Source organism: Protopterus annectens, chromosome 1.part0 (genome assembly GCF_019279795.1).
Source record: "Protopterus annectens isolate FY-2018-M chromosome 1.part0, PAN1.0, whole genome shotgun sequence".
Taxonomy (NCBI): Eukaryota; Metazoa; Chordata; order Ceratodontiformes; family Protopteridae; genus Protopterus; species Protopterus annectens.
In genome coordinates this window covers 601719431-601739818 of record NC_056725.1, presented here as the reverse complement: position 1 = coordinate 601739818, position 20388 = coordinate 601719431, and the positions used below count along the sequence as shown (strand labels likewise).

The following is a 20388-nucleotide window of genomic DNA, read 5'->3' as shown; positions in this document are numbered from 1 at the left end:
AAATGCAACTAAAACATGATCCAATTTCCCCAGTGCTGGTCCAGTATAGTGTTGCAAAGTATTGGTATTACAAGCAACAACGTCAGAATGTTACTCCTTGTAAGAGGTTCCTGCAGAAAATTTGCAAAGTTATTGTCAAACAGGATATCGTCAAGACATTTAGTTTCATTGCTAAAGTTACCTATCAGACACTTCTGGCAATCTATGGGTAGTTAAATTCTCTATATGAGTTAACTGCGGTTTCATATTATGGTATTTCAAGTGATGTCAAAAGCTGGGAATGCTAAGAGTCTATAGATAAATTTCATAATGCAAAACATCACATATGGAGTCATCAAAATTGTTAAGACCACATGTCTTTGAGCTTAACAGAAGTGCATAAAAAATCATTTTTGCAAAGGGGCTCAAGCTTTCCCTGTATACCTACTTCTGTATCTCTAAAAATACTAACTCTAAGATTTATTCTAAAGGAACAGTATGCGAAGAGTGTTTTGGAGGTGAAAAGGGTGTCGGATAGAATGATGTTTATGAAGCTGGAAATTGATGGTGTAATGATTAATGTTGTTAGTGCATATGCTCCACAAGTTGGATGTGCAATGGATGAGAAAGAAAATTTTGGAGTGAATTGGATGAAGTGGTGATGACTGTACCCAAGGGTGAGAGAGTGGTGATTGGAGCAGATTTAAATGGGCATGTTGGTGAAGGGAACAGTGGGGATGAGGAAGTGATGGGTAGGTATGGTGTTAAACAAAGGAATGCAGAAGGTCAGATGGTAGTGAATTTTGCAAAAAGGATGGATATGGCTGTGGTGAATACGTATTTTAACAAGAGGGAGGAGCATAGGGTGACATACAAGAGTGGCGGAAGATGCACACAGGTGGATTAATAACTTATGTAGGAGGGTCAGTCTGACGGAGATTGGAGACTGTAAAGTGGTGGCTGGAGAAAGTGTAGTTAGGCAGCATAGGATGGTGGTTTGTAGGATGACGTTGGTGATCAAGAAGAGGAGGAGGAGTGTGAGGGCAGCACCAAGGATCAAATGGTGGAAATTGAAAAAGGGTAATTGTGAGATGGAGTTCAGGGATGAGTTAAGGCAGGCACTGGGTGGCAGTGAAGAGTTACCAAATAGCTGGGTAACTACAGCAGAGCTAGTAAGGTGCTTGGTATCACATCGGGACAGAGGAAGGACGACAAGGAGACATGGTGGTGGAATGAGGAAGTACAGAAGAGTATACAGGCGAAGAGGTTGGCAAAGAAGAAGTGGGATTGTCAGAGAGATGAAGAAAGTAGACAGGAGTATAAGGAGATGAGGTGCATGGTAAAGAGAGAGGTGGCGAAGGCTAAGGATAAGGCATATGAAGAGTTGTATGAAAGGTTGGACATTAAGGAGGGAGAAAAGGACTAGACAGAGGGACAGAGCTAGGAAAGATGTGCAGCAGGTAAAGGTGATAAAGGATAATGATGGAAACATACTCACAAGTGAGCAGAGTGTGTTGAGGAGATAGAAAGAGTACTTTGAGGAGTTGATGAATGAAGAGAATGAGAGGGAGAGAAGGTTGGATGATGTGTGGATAGTGAATCATGAAGTACAATGGATTAGCAAGGAGGAAGTAAGGATAGCTATGAAGAGAATGAAGAATGGAAAGGCTGTTGGCCCAGATGACATACGTGTGGAAGCATGGAGGAGTTTAGGTGAAATGGCAGTGGAGTTTTTAACCAGATTGTTTAATGAAATCTTGGAAAGTGAGAGGATGCCTGAGGAATGGAGAAAAAGTGTTTTGGTACTGATTTTTAAGAATAAGGGTGACGTGCAGAGCTGTAGTAACTACAGAGGGATTAAACTGATCAGTCACAGCATGAAGTTATGGTAATGAGTACTGGAAGATAGGTTAAGAAGGGATGTGATGATTAGTGAACAGCAGTATGGTTTCATGCCAGGAAAGAGCACTATAGATGCGATGTTTGCTCTGAGAGTGTTGATGGAGAAGCACAGAGAATGTCAGAAGGAGTTGCATTGTGTTTTTGTAGACTTGGAGAAAGCATATGACAGGGTGCCTAGATAGGAGTTGTGGTATTGTATGAGGAAGTCAGGAGTGTCAGAGAAGTATGTAAGAGTGGTACAGGATATGTACGAGGGTAGTGTGACAGCGGTGAGGTCTGCAGTGGGAGTGACGGATGCATTTAAGTTGGAGGTGGGGTTACATCAAGGATCAGCTCTGAGCCCTTTCTTATTTGCAATGGTGATGAACAGGTTGACAGACAAGATCAGATAGGAGTCCCCATGGACTATGATGTTTGCAGATGACATTGTGATCTGTAGTGAGAGTAGGGAACAGGTGGAGGAGACCCTGGAGAGATGGAGATATGCTCTAGAGAGAAGAGGAATGAAGGTCAGCAGGACTAAGACAGAATATATGTGTGTGAATGAGAGGGAGGATAGGGGAATGGTGAGGATGCAAGAAGTAGAGGTGGCAAAGGTGGATGAGTTTAAATACTTGGGATCAATAGTTCAGAGTAAAGGTGAGTTTGGAAGAGAGGTGAAGAAGAGAGTATAGGCAGGATGGAGTGGGTGGAGAAGAGTGTCAGGAGTGATTTGTGACAGATGAGTACCTGTAAGAGTGAAAGGGAAGGTCTACAAGAGGGTAGTGAGACCAGCTATGTTATATGGGTTGGAGACAGTGGCATTGACAAAAAGGCAGGAGTTTGAGCTAGATGTGGCAGAGTTAAAGATGTTAAGATTTGCACTAGGTGTGACGAGGGTGGACAGGATTAGGAATAAGTATATTAGAGGGTCAGCCCAGGTTGGAAGGCTTGGAGACAAAGCCAGAGAGGCAAGATTACGTTGGTTTGGACATGTGCTGAGAAGGGATGCGGAGTATATTGGGAAAAAGATGCTAAGGATGAAGCTACCAGGTAAAGAGGAAGGCCTAAGATAAGGTTTATGGATGTAGTGAGAGAGGACATACAGATGGTTGGTGTGACAGAGCAAGATGTAGAGGACAGGAAGAAATGGAAACAAGTGATCCGCTGTGGCGACCCCTAACGGGAACAGCCGAAAGAAGATGGTGATAGTTCTGCAATATTTTTAGCAGCCACAGTGGTGCAGCGGTTAGCATTGCCACCTCACAGCAAGAGGTTCTCCGGTTCAATTCTCGGCTGGGGTGCCTTCTGTGTGGAGTCTGCATGTCCTCCCTGTGGTCACGTGGGTTTCCTCCGGGTGCTCCGGTTTCCTCCCACATCCCAAAGACATGCAGTAGGTGGATTGGACACTCTAAATTGGCCCTAGGTGTGAATGTGTGCATGTGTGTGCCTTCTGTGGAAGATTGGATGCTGGGCTGGCAACTCGACACAGTAAAACTCCACTGCCAGTCATGAGCGGACAGATGATCCACTGTGGTGACCCCTGACCGGGAAAAAGCCGAAAGAAGAAGAAGACAGTTCTGCAATATTTTTGAAATAAGAAGTCTTCTTCCAAACATGGAAGTTGATGAAAAAGTCACATTTTGTACATACACCATGCAATATTCATAACATGATAACAAAACACTGACATGTTTTAGCCACAAGATTGATAACATGCTATGTTATAACCATAGTTTCATCTTCTGTAAAAAAAAAATCAAGATTTACAAACTGACAGAAATAACATAAAAAAGATGGATGCATTGATGCAAACATCCAAGGTTAGAGTTTTGGCAGCTTTCAAGTCTTGTGTTCCATGAAGGACAAAAGTGCTTAATCGTTTTTTGCTGTATTTACTCTGTGCTTTTCAAAGTTTTTTATAAATTTGATGCTTGGAGTTTAAACCCATGGAGTGTGCTTGCCATTTTGTATTGGCGGTATGTTTTCCAGAGGGAGTACCTAGATTACACTACGTGAGCTCTTTTTGTTATTGGTGTTGGTTTGAGGCTGCATGGATACATGCTGTTGTTTGTTTATTTCATATGCAATACTTTGTTAAGTTACTTGATTTTGGAAATATTAATGTACATTTAGAAACATTGCATATCTTCTTCATTACTAGCAAGCATATAACAATATCTCCAATATAGTGCATTATACATGGGCAGTAATGATGTATTTTTCTGTCACCCAGTTATTGAACAAATGTGTCGTACTCTTCTGGCAACTACTTAACTTGGATGAAGGTAGTATTTCAGAGTAGGAACCAGAAAAGTCTTCTCTCAGTCAAACATTTGGAGGTTTCAGTTATATAGTTCTTCATGTATTCCAGCGGTGTTCAGTGTAACGTTAACACCACCATCTATAATTACCATGCTGAAGTTATGCATATTATGGGAAAGCTGCTTCACACTGTCACACATTAGGTATTTTTAACCATTGTAAATATGACATAGCAACTGATCAACGCAGATGTGTGGGTAGAGTTTTACTGTATAGAATCATCATTAAACCATATCTGAGTCAAAGAGGAGCCCTGAAGTAAGAACTGCCTATTGTTATAGTCATTAATGAACAATATAAATCATTTTAAAGGTATTCTATGTATGAATAAACAAGTTTACCAGTAAGATCTGGCTGTAGCATGCTACCCGCTGTAGTTCTTCATCTTTTCTTGTGTTCCATTAGCTCTATCATTCTTAATGACATTAAAATGTGTAAAGCACAGATTGCTAATTTAGGAAAACCTTCCATACTGAAAAGATAAACTGGAGTTGACAGTTTCATGTCTTACTAACAAATGTCAAAGCATGTATCAAAGGTGAAAGATCACATTCAGGTACAATGATACATTTATAGCAGGACACAGAGGTAGAATTTAGAACTTCGGGCTTTATAGTCTTAAATTGTTCAGTTGTTTTTATGGTCTTTTATATTTAATACAGACAAACATTTATTCTACACATTGCAGAATTAAATTAGGAACCATATTACAGGAGATACAGGTCAACAAAGCAACACATTCTGTTAAGGAAGGAATGCAAGAGAAGGCAAACATGTCCACCTAATTCTGAAGTGCTGGGTGCATGACAGCCATTTTAAAAGACAAATAATTTAACAACATTTGTTTTAAAAATAAGCAAGGACAACTAGAAAGGAACTAAATGTTTTTGATGTCAAAGTTACCACTATAAAGAGGAATGAAAGACAAATAATACAGTTTTCAAGCAAAATATAATGTAGTATTCTGATACTAACCAGAATTAGAGCTCTTGTACCCAGAAACTTGGGCACATACAAGTAATAGTTCAACACCTCAAATTTATTGAAACAAAGATATGTGCTGCTTTGCACTTTCATAAACCATAGGCTTTGTGTGCAGTTTCACTGATGAGGTGCCACTCATTTGTAAGAAAATCACCACTGTAAATTAACCCATCAGCTTCTATAATACTTTGGTGTGAGACTCATTGAGAAGGAGGATGGAAATGTATTAAAGTACAGAATACAGTGCAGGAATGGCAGCTTTAGAAGGCAAAACTAACAAGCACAATTCCTACTGAATGCATTACCACATCATCAACTCTTTTTTTACACTGGGTCACTCACATAAGCAGATAAACTTACATTTTGCAGGCTGTGGCAGAAAATAATCAGGGAAAGTTGCCATTAACAAGCAGGAACGGGAGAACTATAACTAAACCAATTAGTTTGTGTAGCACTGTGATGAAGGCAACAACAAACAGGCACTAAGTGAGCTATAATGTGTTGGCCAGTAAAAGTCAGAACAAGCAACATCACTGTTCAAATCACTTGTCTTCAGGAGCAAAGCTGTCACTCACCAGCAGCGGAAACTGACTACTGTAAATTACCAGGTCAGCGTGAGCCCCAACAACAAATGAAGCATCAAAAGCACATGACTGTAGTAATAAATACGCCTTTATATATTATGCTCCATGATCTGCGCAGGCTTTGGGGTATGCTTATGCAAAACATACTACATCTTTTCCATTTTTTTCTAGACATTGTTGATATTTAATTGTGCTATTGTAACTCATAGCTCCACTTCAGTGATTAATTTTGCATTTCCTTTTTTATTTTTTTTTACTCTTGTTCCAAAATGTAGTGCTTACTATTGAAAACTCGGATTTTTTTTCATTTATATTTATTTACTGGTATTCTACTTTACTTTCAATGGCTAACATCAGTTTCCTCCCTGACCACCTTACCCATATGTGCTAACCCTAATCCCTGCCCCTAATCCTAGCCCTTCATCTTACTTTACTAAAAACACTTTCCCTAATGGCACCCATACCAAGACAGCACTTGACCTTGCTTTTCTAACTCAGGTTTTCTGATATCAGGCTTTTTTTAGAAGGACTGAAGTAATCAAAGATTTTTCTGCCTTCTGTAATTACTACATTTCTGTCAATTTGTTCTGTTTTATGTTTTGTGAATTTCTTCACCTGGGCTGTGCTTGCAAATGGTCTGTCATATCAATGCATTTCCATGCTAAACAAACTAAATAAATAAATCTTGGTAACCTTGCAGACCAGATCAGTACCACATATGGATACAACTTGTGTAATAAAACCAAAATCTCTCAGTGTCCTAGAGAACAGCTTCCATTTAGGCACCTGGCCAATATTATTACTCCTCAAATGGAATGCCAACATGTGTTACTGACACCTTTCATCTACTTGTCACAGTGCTGGCAACATATGATCACGCAACATCCCTCTCGACCCTTTCATACCATGTGCCAACTGCCAGGATTCAGACTCACGTAAACACCTCTTCATCTGACCACCAGTCTCCTGGCCACCCAGTATAAACAATGCATCTCTAAGAAAAAACGTCATGTCAAACAAAGAGTAACCCACCCTGAACCCCTAACTACTCAGATAAACACTACCTAATGTAACCCAGAAAGCCTTCAGGAGACCATGTACTCGTCCAGCTAATCACTTTATCCAGCTTTCCTTCCTTGGCTAAATCATAAGCTTTCCCTGTTGTAAATGAATGGATTGAATAAAATCATCCCAGCAGGTACACAGTAACAAGCATTGCAAATCCTTAGCTACACAGGTACTGCACTGGAAAGCACAAATATTGGCTACCTGTTGAAATGTTGGCACTAAAAATGCTGAGTGCTGTCAAACTGGAAAAAACGATTGACAATTCAGGTGAAAACAGAATCTGAAAGATTGCTCTTCTCCTTTAAACTTCATTTTTGCAAAAAGAAATCTAGCCAAGCCAGAGTTTCCATTGTGTGAGTCCATAAGCCTCTTATATTAGAGGCACATGAGATATACACAAATGACCCTTTAAGGACATCAGGTTAAAGCTACACAGTTGATACATGGTAGTTCTGAATGTCCATGACTTTTTTTTCTTTTTAAGTCTATTATGCACAAACTCAGGCCAATAAAGCCAAACCCCACTAACTGTGGACATGCATGTTTCAGCCTTCTTATGGCTTCATCAGCACATCATAAGTGGAATATTCAGAAAAAAGAAATATTCCAAGAAATGGTGATCTCGGACTTAATATATGTAAGTGTTTTTGGCCATTCAGTCTTCGTGTTTCAGGACTTGCTCTAGTTTATTAGGAGTAGCATAAACCCTTGAATAAAACCTGTCAGTGTCACATTGAAGGCTGTAAAACAATGGTTAATAAAATGTTTCAGCTCCAAAATGATATAATAGTTGACACACATATATAAATCAAAGCAAAGAAGAAACAGTTAAACAGAATGCATCAGTCCCAAAAGATATACCAATGCAGGCAAACATTTAGCAACATATCATCTCTTATGAAGTATTGGTATTTGTCTGGAAGGCAAAGTGTTTACATTTTACTTCTCACTTATCTGTTACAAGACATCAGCGGTGCTCTGAGATTAGGCTTGTAACAAAGCAGTCTGAAGTTCACATTCAGGATGACTTAGTAAAGAAACTGACAATGCATTTAAATCGACTAGCTGTTTTAAATAAAGTCAAATCAACTGCAAGGTGCTCAGCCTCTTCAATATATCATCTGAGTGAACTTAATGGCAATGTTATAGCATTACTAGGGTTCAGTGTGAGTGTGTGTGTGTGTGTGTGTGTGTGTGTGTGTGTGTGTGTGTGTGTATATATATATATATATATATATATATATATATTTTTTTTTGCAGCTGCTATGCATCTAGTTTATCCCCTCAACTCTTCATATCTGATGTGATGCTAACCCAATGACAACAGCTCATTAATGACAACTTAACAACTCACCTTCTTGTAAATTAGGTACTCAAGCTTGTCATAGTGTGAATAACTGTGACAGAAATAAGAAAAACATTTTGCATGTGGGGGGACTTTGTTCTCTACACTCACTTTCTTATTCTCACTTTTAGGTTTCTGCACCTTGAAGTAAATGTGATCACTGACAGGCAAGGTAACACTCATCCAAAGTGTACCAACTCTTCACCACCCACAACATGTTAGTGGGCAAGTATCTTTTTCAAATGTGAAGTGAATAACTAAACATGGGCAAGTGCCACATGAAGATATAATGCTTAAACAACTGTGGCTCAAGCACAAGTGATATAAGCAACTGACTGTAAGCCCAGACATGGCTGCTATTACTAAACAACAGCCAGTATTACAAAATCACTGAACATGGGGCTGATTTTGTTGCCATGTTTATGAATATACAAGATGCCTTTTCTGTCACAATGGGAAATACTGGTTGCTACACACAGAAGTGGCACATGTCCAGCTCTTAACAAGATAAGGATAAACATTTTTTTGGAGTGACCTGGGTCATTCACTTTAAGTCATTTGCTTAAAGCTATACAGTCCATAAATGGTGATTGACAGAATTGCATGAAGGAACGTAGGATATTTCTAAACAAGAGCTAGTAGACATAGCCCTCTTTCCTATATTGCTAGACATTCCAGTGTCCCATTATTTGGCTTTTAGTTCAAATTTTATAGCACAACCAGTGATGGCCATTTGCTAAACAAAACAGCTAACTGAAAACAGACTTAGTATGAACAACAGTAAACTTCTCTTCCCTCAAAACTTACATTCATTGAAAATGCATCTGGCCAGTTGTGAATTAAGAGTACCTTGTTCCCCAGGCTGTTTTCAAATCATGGGCCCCCTGCATTTATTTTTATGACCATGCATAAATGTACATGCTCTCTGATTAACTGTCCTGATTTTTCTATTTATTTAACTGAGCAGCATTTGTTAGAGTGCATTTTAAATCTGTAGTTTGGAACATTTTCCCAGTAAACACAGAAACAAAATGCATGAAGCAATAATGACAAAAGTACCAATTTAAGAACATTTCAACCATTAAAAGCCACTCAAACTGATGTCATTATAATCTACCAACATCTGTACTCAACAGTTATGGCCGCTAAATCAACTGTACACATCATATGTTTGATTGTGATAAAATGGCCACAGTAGATTATTCAAATTACTTTACACAAATGCACACTAGTCCTGCAAAGACAGACTAATAACTTTTTAACTTTATCAGCTTAGCAGGGTAAGTCATTTTTATTTTCAGACATCCCTAATTCTATCAATTCTAGCTATATCATTGAGTATGTGTTTCTCAAATATTTGTGTCAAAATAATAATAATAATAATAATAATATTACCAAAGGGACATATTTCAAATGTATTTCAAACACACAGTAGCCAAATTATTCCTACATAATTCACACACACACACACACACACACACACACACACACACACACATGCACACTATCCTACAAAACCAGATTAAAGACTATTTAAAAATGACCAGGTAAGACTATAAGGTACTTTCATCCACAGAGAGCCCCCACCCCATCCCACTAGGAGTTATAGCCACTTTGTTGCTGGTGTACACCCATTATTGCTATGAAGAAATAAATTACATGTTCTTTACTGGTAGCTTTGGATAAATTACATTAAACTGCGTAAAGGTCACTAGCATCATACCATAAGATCCAACCAGTTATAGCACAGTTTAAATAGAAAAGTATTTATAACAGCATAAGAAATATCACCCACCTGACAACATATGCTAAGTCACTATGGACAATCTCTTTACAAGTAAAAGTCATCTGAATAATTCTACAATAAAGGCTACTCTTAATGCAGGGATTGCTGCGGTCAAATAACTTTGCAGTTCAGAGCTTCACCTGCAAATGCAGCGTTTTGCTTCCCTTGAAAACTAAATTATCTATGTTGCATTAAAAATGGTGTGCCAGTGATAGTGCCATAACATTTCCTGAACTAGATCAGCTATGCAATAGGGAATGGCTGGCAATGATAACAGGTTCATAGTTACAAGCATGCACCCAGGAGAGCTTTAAGGAGTCTATTCCAAATTTTCACATGCTCCAAGGCACTGTCAGGTTAACTGATCTGTTCAATGTCACAAAGTAAGTAAATGAAGGTAGAAATATTCAGACTCTGCACCCTTGCCACAGGAAGCAGCTCATTAAACCTTTGGAACTTTAGTCCTCTGTACTACGTGCCAGAGGAGGTTTTTAACTAAATGCAGAAACTGTTTACAGTCTGATCTTGTAGAAAAGACTTTATCACAGTAATATACAAAAATGACTACATAATGGATGCTGAAGATCAGACTCTTCTGATAATAACTCAAAATAATGCAGGCTAAATGACATACCAAATGTTAACCCCTTTGCAGTTGCTGGAGGTTGTAAAGAAGGTACCGCAAAAATATATTGCTAATCTACACAATTCAGGCCAGTTAATTAATTAATTAATCCTTTAGTCCAATAAATAAAGAAAAAACAATGCAGACTATATGAATGCTGCAGCAGTTTTTGTTCAATAACCCGTAAATCAAAGAGAAATCAGAAAAAGCTGAAAGAAAAAGAAGAAGATAGCATATTGTTTTTCGGGGGATGGACTACGTAGACTAATGAATCAGTCATCCACCAGACATATCAATAACCTATTACTTGGCTGTCTCTCCCCAATTGCCATACAAATTGTTAAAACCTGTCAGTATGCATAATATGTTCTTGTTTACTTTTACAGTTATCACAGTGGTTTATATTTCATTTAAAACTATTACTTCAAATTTTACAGAAAAAAAACACTGACAGCCAGTTTCTAAATAAAACAAAATACACTCACATTGAAAACAGACTCAGCATGAAGAACAGTAAGCTTCTTTTATCTTTAAAACACACATTTTATGAAAATGCATCTGGCAACCCATTAAACTACAAGAGGCGTGATGGGATTCATAGTCAAATAGGATATAGTGAAGTACTACTCTGTGTTTAGGATGCATGAATTCTGAAGACAAATGTACAATGCATTTGCTAACAATCTGGGACAGCCCACTTAACATGCATCTATTTTCAGGAGCTGCCCATTAGCACTGTCTGGTGAATTAACTTGGCAGAGTCACATAGAAGACCAATAAAGGCTGGGGGAATCAAACCATGTGCTATAGGAAGTAGCTCTTTAACAGCTCATAAACACACTAATCTGCACTAAGTGCTAGACAAACTGTTGTAGCCCAAACACAGTGCATTTCACACCTGTCTACCTGCAAAATATAAAATAAAATAAAATAAAAAAATAAAATAAAGACAAGCTAAATTAAAATGTATTCATAGTTAAAATATTAACATTAAACTAATGGACTTTACGCAGTCCAGTTTATTCATAGCTAAATAATAAACAAACACACAGTCACCATTAAGGAAACCCAAGGATCACATCCAAAGCACTTGATTCATGCATGTGATAAGGGGGTGTGGGGGGCGTAGCCCTCCACATTATGCCAATAGTTTTTACTAAATATATATAGATCAATGCATTTCTAATGGATATACCTTCTTATAATAGTGAATACATTAAAATTATGTGGGGGGCTACGCCCCCACACCACCTATTGTGGGGGGCCGTGCCCCCCACATCCCCCCTTATTTAATATTCTCACTCCAGGGTTTCACTGCAGTGGGGCAGGGGATATATTCCATTTTCGACCAAACGAACTTCGACCAAGTGAGCTTTCAGTCAAGTGAGCTTTCAGTGAAGTGCAATGCCTGGTATCATTTTCGACTAAGTGTAATTCGACTAAATGTATGGAATCCATAGATATATATATATATATATATATATATATATATATATATATATATATATATATATATATATCTATATATATATTTACGGGTTACCTTCATTTCACTGACAGCTCATTTCAATGACAAGCAAATCAGCAAGACCAATTCACTGAAAGTTAATTTCACTGACAACTCATTTCACTGACAACTCATTTTACTGAAACTCATTTAGTCGAGAGTTATATATGGCCTATTCCGCACTGTAGTGCAATCCTGGAGTTAGAATATATAGTAAGGGTGTGGGGGGGGCACAGCCCCCACATGTGGGGGTGCAAATCCCCCCCACATATTGTAAATCTTTTAAACTATACAGATGGATACTTACAACTACAATGAATAACTGTTTTGCAGAAAACAATATACAACCAAAGTATGTGTGGGGTGCTGCACCCACACCCCCCAGTGTGGGGGGCTGTGCCTCCCCACACCCCCCCTTACTATATATTCTAACTCCAGGATCACACTGCAGCGGGGAGCAGGCCATATATAACTGTCGACGAAATGAGTTTCAGTGAAATGAGTTGTCAGTTAAATGAACTTTCATTGAATTGGTCTTGCTGATTTGCTTGTCAGTGAAAAGAGCTCTCAGTGAAATGAAGGTAACCCATATATATATATATATATATATATATGTATTACAGTCACAGGCACCATACTACATATCCTTCTTCTACTCTGTGTGTGTGTGTGTGTGTGTGTGTGTGTGTGTGTGTGTGTGTGTGTGTGTGTGTGTGTGTGTGGCAACCGTTTCTTCATGGCATTGCTGCATGCTTGTGTAAGGCATACTGGATGACATGTGGTGCAGGTAGCACTTCTGCCTGTCATCTTCTTCACTGCAATACCTTGCTGTATGGGTGTTTGTTTACAGTCTGCACATCTGGCTGTGCATGTATGTGCAAACATTTTTGCATGGTGTTGCTGTGCATGTTTATGTAGAGCATACTGGATGACATGTGATGTGGGTAGCACTTCCTGGCTATCATCTTCTTCACTGAAATGCTTCACTGTTTGTGTACACGTTGCAATCTGGCTGGGGCCTTTGATGACACTTCTGATGCAGCAGGAATGTATGCAGTACAACAGTACAGTGTGAGTAGTATTGCTACAAGTGCAATGCAGTGTGTTATCTGAGGGGTACATGTATAAGATATGTTGCCAGAAGTGGCTATATTCCATGCTACAATATTCCATGTTTGGAGGCAGGCAGTGCTGTATGTTTCTTTCTCGCTAACTTTATGTGGATATATTATACTTGTCATCAGCAATGGGCATACAGCAGCACTTAAAAATGAAAAGAACAAATTCTGACAGTTCAGTTAATTGGTTTTACTGTGTGTGTGTGTGTGTGTGTGTGTGTGTGTGTGTGTGTGTGTGTGTGTGTGTGTGTGTGTGTGTGTGTTTGTTGTTGATGTACATGTTTGCCAGGTGACAAAGGTACACATCTACTTGACGTCTGCTATTCTAATGATCATTAGATAATGCATGGCAAATGTCACTTGACTGCCAAATGTATTATTATGTGCCCTGCCAGTGTGACAGACACTGTGGATTGTGATAGTGTAATATGCAATCATCAAAAACACAGATGGCATTGTAGTACCTCTGGTAACCAAAGTATCATTGTCCATTAAGGCATGATGATGTCTGTACATGTGCATGTGTACAATCTATGGCCCATACACAAAATGCATTCTAACAACTTTATGAAAGGCCTCCATGATAAAGCAGTGTTCTGGATCTATGTTTGGAGAATCTGATATACTCCTCCCACATGTTAAATTGTGATATCCAATAAAGTGTAGCAAATCCTGAATGCTGAGGCCTGTCAAGTTTCTACATTGTCACCAGCTGTTCTCTTAAAGGTGCCTGAGGCTGGGATGCAGAATACTGTCAACACCTTTACCTGTGATGGGATGACCCTACTTTGACCACTGTGTTGTGTAAAATTAAGTATGTCCAGCATTACCATGTCTTCTTATCTGTGAAACCCTGGGGAATAGCTCCAAATCATGTTTGCCATGTCACATACTTCATATTGTATCACCATTTGTGTTAGCAAACCGCAAACTCTTTCTATAGCTACAAAATAATTTGCAGGCACTTTGTTTGGCAAAAAATGACTGACAATTGCCTGTATCGGGAATTTGCAGTAGTAGTCCAGTTATCCTGACGCACTTTTATTGTAGGCTGGGAGATCTCATAAATTGCCTCTTGAATTACAAGTGCTTTATAATAATGCTCAGTGACTTTTATTTATGATTAGCACTCTTTGTACTATTTTACGAATCACATTTGGTTTACAATGCTTCTGTGCCAGGCATAATGTCCTTATGCATAGCTGCAGCTATTTTCTAAATCCTCCCCCAAGTTCTAACTATTATACATTCTGTCTGGGTTTATCAAAGGTTATTGATAATGTATCACTCTATGGAATTCAGTATAGCCTGATAAACTAGCTACACAGCAACAGTGAAATTAGTTTGTCTAATGAACTTCAAGCAAAACTAATCAACCCGATACTTGAAAACTAGCTTTCTGGAAGATGTCAGAGACAATATCAAGAAAAACAATCTCCACCAATAATATACCCAACTGTTGATACTTGGGTGACTATTATAGCAATAACCCACGCCTGGGTGTGGGTAATGCTAAATTTACCCACGGTTGGCATGGTTTGGTCCCGAGGGCGAAGCCCGAGGGACCAAACAAAGCCAACCGTGGGTAAATTTAACATTACCCACACCCAGAAGTGGGTTATTGCTATTATACCATGACATTATTTAAGAAAAGAAACTATTACTTTTCTTAAATAATGGCATAGTATAATGCCTGTTTACTGCCCTTCCGCAGATGTCTGGCATCCGCGGCAGTTCTGATGTACTGCGCGCCTGCGCAGTACATCAGAGTTGGCAAAGCAACGGAGAAAGCAAGATCTCCATTGCTTTTTTTAGTGTTTCGCTATGTTAAATGAGTTTAACATAGCGAGACAGTTTTAAAATAAGCAATGGACATCTCCGTTGCTTATTTTAAAACTGTCTCGCTATGTTAAACTCATTTAACATAGCGAAACACTAAAAAAAAGCAAAGGAGATCTTGCTTTCTCCGTTGCTTTTTTTTAAAACACTGTCTTGCTATGTTAAATGGGTTTAACAAAGCGAGACAGCTTTAAAATAAGCAACGGAGATCTCCGTTGCTTATTTTAAAGCTGTCTCGCTATGTTAAATCCATTTAACATAGCAAGACAGTGTTTTAAAAAAACGAGTTATACTAATGGAAAAAAGTCCGGGCGACCGGACCTTTTTCCATTAGTATAACTCGATTTACAACGGGCACGCTGGCCAATCAGCGTGCACGTTTTGGGGGGATCATGGTATAATATAGCAATAACCCACGTCTGGGTGTGGGTAATGCTAAATTTACCCATGGTTGGCGTGGTTTGGTCCCGAGGGCGAAGCCCGAGGGACCAAACAAAGCCAACCGTGGGTATATTTAGCATTACCCACACCCAGAAGTGGGTTATTGCTATTATACCATGACATTATTTAAGAAAAGAAACTATTACTTTTCTTAAATAATGGCATAGTATAATGCCTGTTTACTGCCCTTCCGCAGATGTCTGGCATCCGCGGCAGTTCTGATGTACTGCGCGCCTGCGCAGTACATCAGAGCTGTGGGCAAAGCGGAGAAAGCAAGATCTCCGTTGCTTTTTAGTTTCGCTATGTTAAATGAGTTTAACATAGCGAGACAGTTAAAATAAGCAACGGAGATGCCCGTTGCTTATTTTAACTGTCTCGCCATGTTAAACTCATTTAACATAGCGAACATAAAAAGCAACGGAGATCTTGCTTTCTCCGTTTTTTAAACACTGTCTAAGCTATGTTAAATGGGTTTAACATGGCGAGACAGCTTTAAAATAAGCAACGGAGATCTCCGTTGCTTATTTTAAAGCTGTCTCGCTATGTTAAACCCATTTAACATAGCGAGACAGTGTTTTAAAATAACGAATTATACTAATGGAAAAAAGTCCGGGCAACCGGACCTTTTTCCATTAGTATAACTCGATTTACAATGGGCACGCTGGCCAATCAGCATGCACGTTTTGGGGGGGGTCATGGTATAATATTTAATATTCTTATTCGCACGAGATTATGTTTAGATTACAACATGCAGCTGTGATTGTAAACTGAGAAGCACAGCTGTATACCTAACATATTCAGTCTATCTTCTGGAATACATTGCAGAATTGCATATTTGCCTTTCTGCTAACAACTTAGATTACTGCATGATATTCAGTCTCACAGAAGATTGCTGGATGAAACATGCACAATTAATGATTATAGTTTAAAAAGCTGTGGAAAAGTCAAGAGATTTTGGACAGTTAACAATCAACAAAAACATAACTTTGATCATGATAAGTTATTTGAAACTGTTACAAAATAATTTATTTAATTCTATCTCAAACAGGACTTCTCAAAAGTTAGATCACAAGTCCATATGTATCCATGCAGTCCACATGACCACTAGAACCTAGCTCAAAGGTAAATAGAGGCTAAAGGAATCAAACCCTGGACTACAGCAAGAACATTAACAACTCACAGTGTTAATCATAAGCACTAATCACCAGATACCATGTTCTGCTGATCCCCTAAATGTTTTTTTTTGTTTTTTGTAATAACCATGGTAAGACTCCTAAAATTGTCTTATTCAAAGAGAGACACCTTGTCTATTAGACCAACAGACTAGTTCCCTATATAAATCTGAAGAAAGACTGTGTCTTGAATAAAGTGTTCCCTTTGCTGACTTGTGTATAAACATCTAATCCAACTAGAACAACAAATCAACAATACTTCACTACAGCAATTAAAGTAAAATACTCTGAGTATGTAAAAATATGCCACTACCACAAGCTCAAAACCAGTAAAAAGGAAAAAAATAACAATGAAGTAAAATTCTTGACTCAGTGGCAAACTGAAGAAAAACAGAAAGAAAAATGTGGCTGATTTGTTCTTCCCAGGTAGGAAGGTTGGGTAGTGGGGGCTTTATCATCATTCTACTCAGGGAATTAGTGGGGGGAGTTCCCTTAAACCCTAGCTGTTTCATCTGCACATGTCTGTAACGCATTCAAGAAACAGTGTGCAAAGCACAAAACCGGGAGTCATGCCTCCCACTTCTATGACAGGTGACCCCTCAATGGCCTTGTTCCACTAAAAGGAACCCCCCCCCCACTAATTATCTGAGTAGAATGATGACACTGTTCCCTCTACTTGACCTTTCTACCTTGGAAGAGCAAAATGATCACATGTTTTTTGATGTTTATATGGATAAATAGACCGACAGGATGTGTAGGAGTAAGATTAGAAGACTGGTGATTGGGAGCAAAAACATCCAAATCTATCTACCTAAATATAATAATCTGTATGTGGTACAACTCACACTGTTTCTCTGTGCATATTTTCATATTTTAGTTTATATGTACTGCACATTGTAGCAGAAGATGTAGCAAGAGGAATGACAATGGCCCTGTTTCCCTGAATGGAAAGTGTCTCTGTTGATCTTCAGTCTGTATTAGGGACTGTACGTAGAAGCTACTCTCTGGACAAGTGTGCAACCCCCCTCCTCCTTCCAGGAAATATGAGCAGATTCCATTTTGTCATTCTTCTTACGTCCACAGCCAGCTCCGCCAACATATGAGCTGCTGATTAAACCCAGGACATCTGGAAAATAATAAGGCCTTTATCCCACTACACCAGCACAGCTGACTCAATCTGCATATATCTAGTACTTAAGAATGAAACTTTTTCTGTCGACTCACTGTTGATCCTTTGAAATATTGGTGTTATCAACCTGTTGTCTTGTTGTTTGCGCCTGTAGACATTGACATAACAGAATCATATAATAATAGAATATAACACTAATTTCTATTGATAATGATATGAATGCCAGCAGCAGTCATGTTGGAAAAGTAAAAAAGATGAAATGGGTTTGTTTACTACACCAAAAAGCATATTTTGCCTTTCCTAGAACTAATAGATCAAAACACAGACAATTACACACGTTTATGTAATCCAAACTATTGCTAATTAATCAAATAAATAAATATATATATATATATATATATATATCTATATATCTATATATATATCTATATATATATATATATATCTATATCTATATATCTATATATATATATATATATATATATATATATATCTATATATATATATATATATATATATATATATATATATATATATATATATATATGGATTCACTTTATAATTTTGAAATACTGAAATACCGAATTTCAGTATTTCGAAATCATAAAGTCGAACGTCCATAATCCCGAAAGCACACAATTGCGAAACACACAATCACAAACACATACACACCATACACCACACAACACATACATCGTCCAACCCACACTACAACAAATAAAACAAACACAAAAACACAAACAAACAAACCTACACTACTTGTAAGCAGGGGGGCAAGCCCCCCATACTTATATATACTGACTCCGAGATCACACAAACAGACACAAAAAGGAAACACATACCCACACATTTCACAGTCCCTCGCATACACACAACCATCACACATATACATACATCAACACATCCAACACCTACACATACTCAGACACACTCAATCTCCCAAACAAAACCCTTACAAAACACTCACTTACTTTCAATTGCACCTACATCCATACACGACACGAACCATGATACACTCCCAACACCACACACCATGTACCGTAAGCCATAACCGTGAATTTGAGATATTCGAATTCCTGATTATGCACTTTCACAATTTTGAGTCTTCGACTTTATGATTTCGAAATACTGAAATTCAGTATTTTAGTATTTCAAAATTATAACGTGAACCCATATACATATATATATATATATATATATATATATATATATATATATATATTTATATATATGTATATAAATGGATCCCTTTAGGAAGCTTGAAGTTTCAAACCTTCAAACTTCAAAAGGCTGAGACCATAAGATCGAAATTTTGAAACTTCAAACGTTTTGAACAAAGATCACATTACAGCACGGAACAGGATATTTACCTTTTCCTCACAGTAGTGTGATCTCAGAGCTGGTATATTTATTTAGCAGGGGGTGGGGGTGGGGGGTTGCCCACGTGCAAAAATGTAAAAAATATTTTTTTGTTTTTATTTTTGTAATTAGGTTTTCAAAGTTTCAAAACTTTGATCTTATGGTCTCGGCCGTTTGAAGTTTGAAGTTCTGAAACTTCGAGCTTCTGAAGTAGTTCCATATAAAAACACAGCTTTCCATTTCATAAATGAAGCAAGCTCTGGTATGTTATGTTGTGCACATGTTATACAAAGTACTGACAGGTCTAGCCCTGGGTGTGCAGTAAACACACCCCTCAACTGTCTAGATTTTTACAGAATGTCAGATTTTTGCCTCATATTTTTGGTCTGTTCCTCATAAAATTTGTGATTTTCTGGCAAATCATTGAGGATTGAAGTCTTTAAGTAATACTAAATAATGGCAGACATTTGAATTTCAGATTCATATCCTTCAGAAAATACATAATAATGCAAAACCTATTATTTTAGCAACTTTCTAAGATTACAAGAGGAATATTTAAAATCTGTCCATATTTTTGGGCCATTGCGCCCCTCCCCCCAATTATTTCTGGTATTTTCCCGATTTCCTGCACTGAGAGATTGAGATGTATGGCAGTAAAATATGTAGACACACACACGCACACACACACACACACACACACACACACACACACACACACACACACACACACACACACACACACACACACACGCATGCACACACACACGCATGCGCACACGCATGCATGCGCACACACACACACACGCATGCACACACACACACGCATACTCATGGTACCGACTTACATACAGACACACACACACACACACACTCATAATTAAATAGACTCTCTCACCATACTGATACACACACACACATACTCATAGTACAGACTTTTTCGCACACTTTCATACGCACACACGCACACACACACACACACACACACACACACACACACACACACACACACACACACACACACACAGACTCAGACTCACATGCAGATTCACACACACACAATCATACTACAGACATACTCACAAAAAGACACACACACACACACACACACACACACACACACACACACACACACACACACACACACACACACACACTATCATCACCTTTTACCTGACAACACTAGTACCTATCTGTAATATTTCATCAAAGTTGTGTCATTATTTTATCTTACTGAATCCATGATAGC

At 38.3% G+C, this 20388-nt stretch overlaps 1 protein-coding gene across 2 annotated transcripts in view; it reads right to left on the bottom strand.

The window, feature by feature from the left end:
- The window catches only part of KCNH1 (potassium voltage-gated channel subfamily H member 1), a 2413895-nt gene that overhangs the window by 1226827 nt on the left and 1166680 nt on the right, over positions 1 to 20388 (bottom strand). The gene's annotated exons all lie outside the window — the stretch shown is intronic.